This window comes from Drosophila ananassae (genome assembly GCF_017639315.1).
Source record: "Drosophila ananassae strain 14024-0371.13 chromosome 4 unlocalized genomic scaffold, ASM1763931v2 tig00000071, whole genome shotgun sequence".
Classification (NCBI taxonomy): domain Eukaryota; kingdom Metazoa; phylum Arthropoda; class Insecta; order Diptera; family Drosophilidae; genus Drosophila; species Drosophila ananassae.
This window is the reverse complement of record NW_025319041.1, coordinates 2820037-2832247: the sequence shown is the minus strand read 5'-3', so window position 1 is coordinate 2832247 and position 12211 is coordinate 2820037.

Below are 12211 nucleotides of genomic sequence, written 5' to 3'. Positions count from 1 at the left end.
AAAAATGTACGGCAACAAATACGAGTATGAAGATTCACATTATTTTTTACACGGAGTCAGATGATTAATTTTAATAAAAGCCAATAAAAAATTTTAAAACAATTATTTAACAATTAACAATTATTTATAAAAAGATTTTATAAAACAATGATCACACTCGTATATATAGGCTGGCTTATGACCTGCTAAAATATATTTTATGACGCTTTTTTTTATTAGTTCATAAGGGCATAGCAAGGAAAATCTGGGACATATCCTCATCTGGGACATCTTGATTGGTTACATCTTTGGGTTTTAAACCGTTTCCAGTTGAAAATTTTCCAAGAAAGACGAAAGATTATACTTCCAATGTTCAAATTGCAAGAACCTACAAATTATTTAAGTTTTTAAGTTTTAAGCGATATACATTGATTTATTTGTACAATTTTTAAGTTTAAAAATGTTGCCCATTCTGAGCAAAGATTTTTTTGTCAAATTTGTAAGTTTTTAGATGTGGGCCATGATGGGCATATAGTTTTTTGTTAATTTGACATGATGGTCACCTTTTGGTTTTTTAATTTTCTTATTTTTAAGACTTTGAGAATCAAGTATCTCGAAAAGTAAATGTTATTTTAAAATTTTAAAAGATGGTCATTGTTGATCACACTAATGGAAAACGAATTCAGTAGTTTTTTTTTTGACATTTTTTTTTAACCTGGTCAAAAAACGACCAAAACTAAAAACTTAAATATTTAAAAAACTAAAAGTTTTTTCAAAATTCTAAAAGATGATCATTTGTGGTCAATTGCGTTTATTTCGATATTAAAAAAAAAAATTCAAAAAGTCGATTTTGAAATTTTTGAAAAATTTTTAACTATGTTCAATTTTAAATAATTTCAAAACGGTAGGTGGTCATTTGAAAATATTGATGGTCATTGTTTATCATACTATTGGAAAACGATTTCAGTAGTTTTTTTTTTGAAATTTTGTTTTACCTGTGAAAAAAATGAGCTAAACTAAACACTTAAATATTTCAAAAACTACAAGTTTTTTCAAAATTCTAAAAGATGACCATTGGTGGTCATTTTGGTTTATTTCGATTTAAAAAAGAAAAAATTCAAACAGTCAAATTTTAAAATTTTCGAAAATTTTCATTTTTGAATATTTTCCAAACGGGAGGTGGTCATTTCAAAATATTGATGGTCATTTGTGGTCATTTGATGGGCAATCGATTGCACCCTTTTTTTCCAAAAAATATCATTTCACCCGACCCAACTTCTCGTAGCTGCTGCTGCCCCCGCACGCCGTCTGCACTCGACGCATTTCTTCTCTTCCGTACTTTTTAAACACCGACGCGCTGGCCTCTCCGACGCCGCCGTACTAGCTTGTTTGTTCCCCTCCGCTGCTGCCTATTTTGCTACCTGTCTTGGCGTGTGGGAGATCTTATCTCCTCACAAGTTCGTACCGGGGTGCAGACAGTTGATTCCCCCGTTCGGTGACTCTTAAGTGGGTTTGAAATATTGGGTAAAGGGGGATTACTTGAAGCGATGCCACAGAGGACATATCGGACAATTGAATTTTTCTCAGGTCCGGTCTTGTGGGGGCCAGAGATATAGGCAACTGAAAGAGGATTTCTTACGCTTTGAAGACTCATATAGTAGTTGAAGACTACTCAACTGTGTATCGAGCGCACAGAGTAGTATTACGAACAGAGTAGTAGACGAACTATAATGGGTAAGGAGTAGCGGACGAAAGTTTCTACATGCACACGTACAGATTGAAAAATGCCTAGTATAGGTATATTTAAATTTAGTAACATCCGTCACCATTATGTCAGCTTTTGTTTTGGTTTTGATGTTAGCCGTGATACGAGGGTTGCTATATAAGTTAATTAAGTTAGGTAGTAGTAGTAGTTATTGGTCCGCTGCTGATGACGATGTCCTCAAGTACGGGTAATGTGGTTGTCCCTGGCGGTTGCCTAGGGGGTTCTTCCTTCTTGTTGGAAGATATGGTGGGAGTTACTAACTCCGTTGTTACTGCCCTTGAGGCTAAGTAAGCAATTTTACAAAGGAATTCACTTTTACGGCTTACGAAGCTCAAACATAAACTGAAACGTAAAGCTAACAAAATATATTTCATAGCGGCCACGCAAATATGCAGTGTTCTGTGTCAGCAGTTTGGCCAGAGCGAGCTCTTAAGTAATCGGACATTGCCGTTGCGCGGTTAACTTCAGTCAACTCTTCTGGGCTGTGTCATGGTTGACCAATCGGGTTTCATTGACGATGGCACCTTCTTCAACGGTGACGAGATATGTGCCCCTTACATGGGCACAGGTGCCATTATCCACACACACTCGAGCCGGGCTATCATTTATAATCACAATCCCCTCATCAACGTAGGTGATGGGGTGTAAAACGCGCCATCCGACAAAATGTAGCCCCTGCTGTTAAATAGCAGTTTAGCGTGTGGATTCAATCACACATTCAGCAATGACGTTGTCCTCCAGCCTGTGTATGGTGTCGTGATATGACACCGGGAAAACGGTGATCTTGTTGCAGGACGACTTCATTTTTGGGAACTTAATAATAAAGTGTGCGATTTTATTGGATTGTAAGATCTTAACGGACGATACGGACAAAACATCCCTAATCGCGGTCTCGGTGGGCTCTTCCATCCACCTTCCAGGTCTGCATGATCGAAGATGCTAGGGCTAACAACATTAACTTTGCCAAGTGCTAAACCCTGCATCATCCTATCATCCTATTTCGAGTTAAAAGCATCTCGAATAGGTGCCCTGTATCAATTTGGGACTTTTTAGTTGACCTCAGAAGTTGATTAATTTGAATTTGCACCTTATTGTTAATATTGATCTGCCTATTGTTTGCATTTGTTAATTGGAATTCTCTAAATTTAATTTTCTCGAAGTCTGGCGTTCCTGCCACTACTTTTAACGCGGTCCCTAGGAAGTCTAAGCTTCTTGCTACCCTATGTTGGATGCTCAACGAGTCGAGCAAGTCGCGTAGATGGGCGACATCAACAATCAATAGTTTCTGCATGTGAGACTAAGGGAACATGTCGGTCATCCCGTTAATTTCTTCTATGACGCGCCTATATTCCGAGAGATTCGCTGAATGTTTTACCAACGCGAATTCCTCCCATACTAGAATTCGGCCATCAACGATGGGAATGTATTTGGCTTTAGAATAGTCCGTGACGCGTGCTGATGTTGTGGTCAAAAGGAAAATCAGGGATATGGTTGTGAACCTGTAATTTGGATGTGCTGTAAGTTTTGTTGAAATTGGGTAGCCCACCAAAGCGTGATAAAAATAATAATGGAAGCAAAAAACTTATGCAAAGTGGCTAGAAAACATGGATAATAAAAAATTTAAAAATTATCAAGCGATGGATAATATAGTCACGTTCGGCCTACCTAAGGTTGTCTTTATGTGATCCTCCAATTAATGAGGATTGTGGTCCCCATGCCCGCTTCAACGGTTTTTTATTCACACAAAGGTGAGAGTTTGTTGCCTAGGCGTTTGTTGGACTTCACCAGGACTTTTTCGTCAACCTCGAACACTCTATTTTGTCGGGAAGCGTTTTCCCTGTTCCGGAGCTTGTCCTGGGCTATTTTTATCTTTTCCTGTATTTCGTATTGTGGCTCATTTGATTGAGTCTGAACCACGTCAGCTGGCCTCTTGTCGATGACCGAATGGATAGATTTGTTGTATTTGGTTGTAGCCAGTAGGATCAGCTCTACGGTATCGCTAATGCCTTTGTCGATTTTAAGGCACCTAGCAAGCTCTACCAGAGTGGTGTGGAAGCGTTCTACTTGTTCGTTTGAGACACTGTGGAGGGGCGGAGCATTTGAAATGCTAACGCTGAAATGGTTTTCCAGCATGGCCACTATGGTGTGCGAGTTCAACGATGGTTCGTTGTCGCAATATATGACCTTTGCCTTAGGGAAAATGTTGATCAGCTGTAGTAGCGCTGGTTTGAGGTCCTCTATAGCTCTAAAAGGAACCGGTTGGACGATGGCAAATTTCGAGAATTTGTCGATGCACGTAAGGAAATACTTTTTATCTATGTGTAGAATTTCTCCTACATGAGGTGGGATTGGTGTTTCGCCAAGCTCCTGTTTCTTTGGATGTCTGTCGTATTCTGCAAGTCCTGCAAGAATCGACTATTTCGTTCGGCATTTTGGTCATTTTCGGGAAGTAGTACTCCTGCTTCGTACACCTGCTTCACGTTTTCTTGGGGGGATCTGTGAGCTCTGTTATGCTCGACAGTGAGAATCTCCCGCCTCTCGTCAGTTGCAAAAATATCCGTTACTCGGTTTTGAAAATGCCTCTTCCTTTTCTACAACGTTGAGTTGTTGCCTCGAGAGGGCATCTGCAACGAGGTTGTCTTTGCCAGGCATGTTATGAACCTTGGCACCACACTCGTCGATGCGTTCTTTCCACCTTTTAATTTTCGTGTTCGAATTAGAATCCAACACCGTGTTGGTCAGCGGTTGGTGGTCAGTGTAGACATTTATGTCTTTGACCCCATATAGGTAGTGACGCAGCTTTTCTAGTGCCCAAACTATGGCTAACAGCTCCCTCTCGTTGGTAGCGTAGTTAACCTCTCTGTCTTTTAAGGTTCTAGAGATCATAGTAATGGGTCGTCCCTTTTGGGAAAACACAGTGCCAATGCCGTATGCTGAGGCATCTGCCGTTAGATCAAATGCCACTTTATAATCGGGGTATCTGAGGATGACATCCTCAAAGGCCAGGATGTTACGAAGCTTTTCGAAGGCCAGCCGTTGTGGCTCGGTAAACTGTACCTGCATGTTTCAGGATCTGCTGACATTTCCATGTTCCCCTTTTAAGATGCTCGAAATGGGCTTAGCTATTAATGCAAAATCTTTAATAAAGCACCTATAGTAGCTAGCCAGGCCAATGAATGACCTTACTTCAAATACGTTTTTAGGCTCCGGGAATTCCTTGATGGACAGGACCTTTTCTGGGTCTGTTCTAGTTCCTTCGCTGGTGACTATAAACCCCAAAAAGTTACCGCTTTTTTTGAAGATGACCGATTTCTGCGCTGACACTCATGTTGGCGTCGTGCAGGCTCTATAGAACCCAGTCTACGTGCCGTATGTGGGCGTTTTCGTCTTCTGAGAAAACGATGACGTCATCGACATAGACATAGCAAAATTTGCCAATCTGCTCTCGCAGTATGTCGTCGATGGTTCTTTGGAAGATGCTGGCAGCATTCCTCAACCCGAATGGCAGTCGGCGAAACTCGCGTTTTCCCCCGTTTACGGAAAAGGAAGTTTTTTCACGGTCGCGTTCCGCCAGTGTAATTTGGTGGTAACCAGACTTCAAATCGAGCGTTGTGAAGTATTTGGCCTTGCCTAAATTCCCTAGTATCATAGAGATAATTGGCATGGGGTAGCTATCCGGTATTGTCCTCTCGTTTAACTTCCGAAAGTCTAATACCAGTCGCATCTTAAGGTTGCCAGACTCGTCGGTGCCTTTTTTGTCTACTACCCATATTGGGTTATTGTAGGGGGATCTCGACTTCTGGATTATACCGTTTTTTAGGAGGTCTTGAATTTCGCCATTGACGAAATCGGCTGCCCCCATCGGGTACGGGTAGGGTCTGGCATAAATGGGCTCCTCATCAACTGACCTAATGGTGGCAACCACTGACGTGTTGTAAGGTAACTCCTCATTTGGGTTCGCGAAGGCATTTTTCCTATCGCTTAGCATTTTTGAAAATGCCTTTCTAACTGAAGGTGGTACACTGGAGCAGGACACTGCAGTAAAAATTTACGTTGGGGAATGCTTAAAAATTCTAGCTTTTCTACCCCATTTGAGGTGGCCAGAAGCTAGGCAAAGCGATGCCCCTGCCTGTTTTAACAGGTCAAAACCGATGATGGCGTCAAAGGAGGACAAATCTGGTAAGTGAAGAACGTAGCCTTCAAGTTGAATAGGGATACGAAGCATTTTTTTGTGATCGCGGTAACACCATGGATAGAATGTACCGAAAACGGCGAATCTATGGATGGATGAAATCTTCGTATGGATAGATGAAATTTTTTGACGCGCCCGTGTCTATTAAAAGCTTCATTTCTAGCCCCGCTACTCTTCGTCTGATGACGGGTAGCAGGGACTTTCCCCTAAAAAATTAATGACGTCCGAATCATATTTCTTAATGGCGTCGTCGTCAATTTCTTGAGTCGCGTCTAAAGCTGCGGCGGTAAATTTTACCCCGGATTCGCCTGCGCACTGTAAGAAGTGGTTAACCCTCTGCTTTTTGTATGGGCCCGATCGATCGGACTCGGCCGGTTTCCTGTTTTGGTATGCCGGGGCTTGGGATGGCTTAAGCATCCTGGACAGTGATGGATCAACATCCATGGGTTCGGGGGTGCTTCCACTTTGTGGAGCAGAGTGCACTTTCGCGCACTGTAAGAAGTGTTGCTTGGTGTAGAATGGATTTTTACCAGTGCTTGTCTGGGCATTTGCCAGCGCAGGATCCTTGCGCCTCTGTGTTCTTGCGCCTTTGGATATTGTTTTTTATCCTTGTCCTCCTGGCTTCTGGCAAACGAAGCCGCGAAGGAGTATCTCTCGTGGTTAGGTTCTACTTCTTGTGCCAAAGCGAGGGCTGAAGGCATATCTTTCGGCTTTGCCGAAAAAATGACATCCGTCAGGCTGCGCTTGAGTCCCGAGATAAATACTCGAAGTGCGTCATCCCAGAATTTGTCACACAAAACCTTAGCCACCGAGGCTTCGTACGACATGGTGGCTTTGTTGGTGAGAAAGGTCAGTTTTTTCTCGACCTCGTCATAGTATTGAAGGAGGGTCATATTTCCCTGCCTGAGGGTACCCATCTCCTGCTCGATTACGTGAATCTAACGCTCACTGTACGTAAAGTCGAGTCGATTTATAATCGCATGGAAATTCGGCACAGGCAGGCACTTGACGGCCTCTAGGAGCTCGTCACATTTGACGTTGTCCCTAATTTCTATGGGTTCAAATGTTTTGATTTTGGGAGCTTCCGCTTGCGAGGGAGCGATTTGTACTGCGTTAACCTGTTCGGTCAGCTGTTGTATAGCCAGGCGAAGTTCGTTTTCCCTACGTTGGCTCTCGATATTGGCTTCTTGAACGGCATGTTGAACGGCCGCCTGTATAGTGGCTGTCATTTGTTCCATGCTGATAGCCATTTTCGCGTGTATGAGTGCTCTAGCGTTTGCGCTTTTTGGGGTGGAAAATCTGGCCGGTCTTTCGGTCTCGGACTCAGAATCACTGGAGAATTGTCTTGCGCTTCTATCGTTGGAAGGGATTGCTCATGTGGAGCTATGTATAAAACCGCCCGAAAAAAAATAAATTCATGCTCGAATTGCATGCCCTCAGAGGCAATTGGAATGGTGAGGGGGGCGCGGGGGTTGAGCTGTCGTTTTAGTTATGTGTGCGGTCTCGTCGAACTGCACTATTGCTTTGCCAAGTATAGGCAAGGTTTATTTTGTATTATTTATGTAAAATGTAAAATGTTTATTTATTCATACAGAAAAAAATTCATACAGAAAGAAATGCAAACAATATTGGGAAGTAAATACATATGTCCCAAAAAAATGGTTTATAAAAATATTACATAAAAATACAATGCTAAACCGTCAGCCAATTAATGGAAATTAACTGATGTAAAAAAGTTAAAGGGGCTGCAGTTTTTTAGCTGTTAGTGTAAGGAACACAATTTCACTACTTTTTATTAAAAAAACTAATGCAGACGTGAAGGATTTATGGGTGAAAGTGCTTACTTACATGATTTTACGATGGACGCTAGTTAATTAAGTTAGGTAGTATGTAGTAGTAGTTATTGGTCCGCTGCTAATGACGATGTCCTCAAGTACGGGTAATGTGGTTGTCCTTGGCGGTTGCCTAGAGGGTTCTTCCTTTTTGCTGGAAGTTATGGTGGGAGTTACTAACTCCGTTGTTACTGCCCTTGAGGCTAAGTAACCAATTTTACAAATGAATTTATTTTTACGGCTTGTGCCGGAGTATTGATATAAGACTTCTGTTGAGCCTTTATTTTAATTAGCCTGCATTTTAATTTAATTGCTCAATGGAATCTGGAGCTGAAGCTACTGCATCTGCTGCGTCAAGCCGTGAAAGGATGCTGCGGAGACGCGCAGAGGTAACATGTCAGGAAATGGAGGTACTGCATTGGAAGGTCAAGGCTGCGATGCAGACCGACGATTCAACCATTCCTCGAGTCTATGGAGAAGCGTCTGCGCGACCGTTTCACCACGCTGTAGGAGGAATTGGAGGAGCTAAACTACAGCGAGATCGGGAGAGATTTATATTGGCGATTCTCTCAGCTGGCTACGGAAGTGCACGTTGACATCCAGGTGGAGGTGGCCAAGCGTTCTATGCGGGTTGCTGCTCACTCTACGCTGTTGGATGCTACCAATGGTGCTGGGATTTCAAACGCTCCATATAGGCCTGCTCCCTCCCTCATATAGGATGCCTCCTCATCCAGATCATCTTTCAAAAGCTGGACCCTGCCACAAAGGCCAAATGGGAAGACTCTCTGGCAGGAAGTACTGATGATAGCCTGCCAACTTGGGAATCTATGGCTCGGTTTCTGGAACAAAGGTGCCGCACCCTGGAGACGGTGGATTTGAGGTCCGACGTCTTGCCCTCTGCTTTGTGTGCCTCAAGTCTGATCACTAAGCCCGCGGATGCTCATCCTCCCGCTGCCCAACTTGCAATCGCCGACATCATGCGCTATTGCATCCTTGCAAGCGGTTATCCAGCGCCACTTCCCTTCCTGCTTCTGGATCGAATCCTGCCAATGTAGCTGGGGTTGCGACCTCTCAGGCTCCTCCTGCTAATGCTCTTGTTCCACAGGATCGCGCGCTGAAATAGTGTTCTTACCCACCGCTCACATTCTCGTCCGTGGCAGATCAGGAGCCTTTCTTCCTTTCGAGCGCTACTGGACTGCGGCTCCCAAGTTCATCTCATCACATCACGGCTGTCCAGCCAACTTCAGCTTCATCGGTCCAAATGTTCTGTAGCAGTGACTGGCCTTGGAGACGCTGAGTTTACTACGGATGGAGCATCGGTTAACATTTGCCTGAAGTCTCGCCTATCCACGTATTCCGTTTACATTGAGGCAATTGTGGCGTCTCACATCATAGAGCGTCAACCTGGCCTGAACTTAGATGTGTCCAATTGGAAGGTTCCCGCCAATGTGGTTTTAGCTGACCCGGACTTCCACCGAGCTCAGCGTGTGGATCTGCTGACTGGAGCAAGCCTGTTTTTTGATCTGCTCTCAGTCGGGCAAATCCAGCTAGGAGACGGTCTGCCTCTGCTGCAGAAGACACGTTTTGGATGGGTAGTTTCTGGAGGAGGTTGCACCCCGGGAAACCCTCGCTTGGCCGCCTCATGTAGGATGATTCCTGCTGACCCAGCAAACTCTGTTGACGATCGCCTCGATTATCTTCTCCACCAATTCTGGGAAGTGGATGCCTGCACTGCGCCTATCATTCAGGGTACTAAGGAGGAGCTCGATTGCGAGGCCCACTTCGTCATTCACCACGTCCGTCTTGAATCAGGTGCCTATTCAGTTCGCCTTCCAATCAAGCACAGTTTGGAGCTGTTAGGGGAATCCTACGCACAGGCTTTGCGGCAGTTCCATTCACTTGAGCGCAAGCTGGATCGTCATCCGAATTTAAGGACCCAATATTCGTCTTTCATCAAGGAATACTTGGATCTGGGTCACATGTCTCTGGTGCCGCAGGAATTGCGAGGTAAGTGCCAGTATTTCCTTCCCCACCACTGCGTCCTGAAGGAAGAAAGTTCCACTACTAAGCTGAGAGTTGTGTTCGATGGTTCGGCTGCTACGGCCTCTGGCTATTCCCTCGATTATGTCCTGATGTCCGGCCCCGTGATTCAGCCTAAGCTTTTTTTACACATTGCTTCGGTTTCGGTCTCACTTTGTAGCTTTGACTGGGGACATTTGCAAGATGTACCGCTGCGTAAGGGTCTTTCCGGATGATAGTTTTCTGCAGTGCATCCTCTGGAGAGATTCTATCCACGATGACATGAAGGTTTTTAAGCTCGACACCGTGACGTATGGCACAAAGCCAGCGTCTTTTCGAGCCAGCTCAATGCACCAGCTGGCTAAAGATGAAGGTGCCGGTTTTCCCGTTGGCTCTCGTGTTGTCCTCCAGGATTTTTATGAGGACGACCTTATATCTGGTGCCCCAACGAAGACTGAAGCGCTTGAGATAATAGCTCAGACATCGAGCCAGTTGAACAAGGGTCAGTTTCAATTAAAAAAATGGTGCTCCAACATCCCAGAGGTTTTGGAAGGCGTACCCGAAAGTGATAGAGAGTCATACTTGAAATTTGACGATGGCATGGAAAAATTAATGTAGAAAATCTTAGATTTCAACTTTGGATGAGTATTCCAAAGATATGGTAACTGCTAGATACCATTTTTTAATTTTAGTTGGTACAAATACATATCAAAAATGATATGTACTGAAAACAATGATGGTCATCGCCATTACACGGCCTACATAATTCAATATATGGTAAAATTTGATCAATTTCTTCTCTTGGTGTACCGCGAAAATGATGGGTGATAGAACCTATGTTTGTTCTGGACTTTGGTTCAGGGGAGCCTAAAGGTTATGGAGCAGGTAAAATTATGCGTGGAGGAAAAAATATGTTGGAAATGGTCGGCCTGTGTTATTATTGTTGGTGTGACTCCTTGGTTGCCCTATCCTGGATTCAAGATGAACCTGCTCGGCTTAACGCGTTTGTTTCTAATCGCGTTTCATCCATTCAGGAGCTCACCAAGGCAATGAAATGGCTTTATGTTCCTACTGCCGTCAACCCAGCCGATCTACTGTCAAGAGGTTCTCTTCCCACTGAGCTATTAAACTCCCAGCTTTGGTCCCAAGGCCCTCCATTTCTTCGTGGTTCCAAGGACGATTGGCCCATCGCTATTGTGGCCGAAAAGGCAACCATCGAACTTCGCGCCAGGACTCTATTGGCTACGGCTCCACCCAGGGATATCGCTGCATTGTCAAGGTTTGCCAACTCGTTCCCCTCCCTACAGAGAGTGTTCGCCTACGTTTACAAATTTTGCCGCCGCATCCGTCACGAAGGGATTTCTATTCAGGATCTCAAAGGAGGAACCCTTCTGCTGTTGCGCGTCGTCCAGCTTACCGAGTTTAAGGAAGAGATAAGCTTACTAAAGTCACGCAGATTGGTTTCGCCTTCAAACCCTCTGGCCTCGCTTGCTCCCTTTGTGGATGATGATGGTTTGCTTCGTGTTGACGGGCGATTGCGGAACTCTGCGTTGGATTTCGACGGACGTCATCCGATCATTCTTCCCAGAGGCCATCCCGTCACTTCGGCTATAGTGACTCACTTTCACGAAGAAGAACCTGCATTCTGGCCCTCGGGCACTAGTGGCGAAAATCCGTTCTCAATACTGGCCCATTGGGGGGAGGGTTTCAAGGGTTTCAAGACCGTTTCAAGGGTTGTGAATAAACGCGTACGCTGTTTTCGCGCAAAGCCTCGTCTACTGGAGCATGCATGGCCGATCTTCCGACCGAGAGAGTTGAAGGATTCCAATGTTTTGATGTCACAGGAGTGGATTTTTGCAGACTCGGCAGAGACTCGGAATAAGGGTCCTATTAAATGTTATGTGAGCGTATTCATCTGCTTCAGCACGAAGGCAATCCATTTGGAGTTAGTTAAGGACCTTTCCACCGCTTCGTTTCTAAGCGCCCTTCAACGGTTTATTTGTACGCGACATAAACCCAGACAGATATGGTCGGATAATGCCACCAATTTTGTGGGTGCCAAGAATGAGCTTATGGAGTTGAAGCGAAGATTCCTCAGCCAGGATCATCAGGCTTCTCTGCACGATTTTTGCCTGTCTTTTGCCGAGTCTATCGAGTGGCGATTTATTCCTCCACGCTCTCCCCATTTTGGTGGTCTGTGGAAAGCAGCAGAGAAGACGGCTAAGCACCATCTTTATCGTGCAATTGGTCCCGCAGTTCTTGGCTTCGAGGAATTAAGTACTTTGTTGTGCCGCATCGCCTCAATTATTAATTCTCGGCCCCTTGTGTCGATTTCAGAGAATCCTGCGGATCTAGATGTCCTGACGCCGGCTCATTTTTTAAATGGCGGACCGCCTTCAACATTCATCGAGCCGGACCTTACTG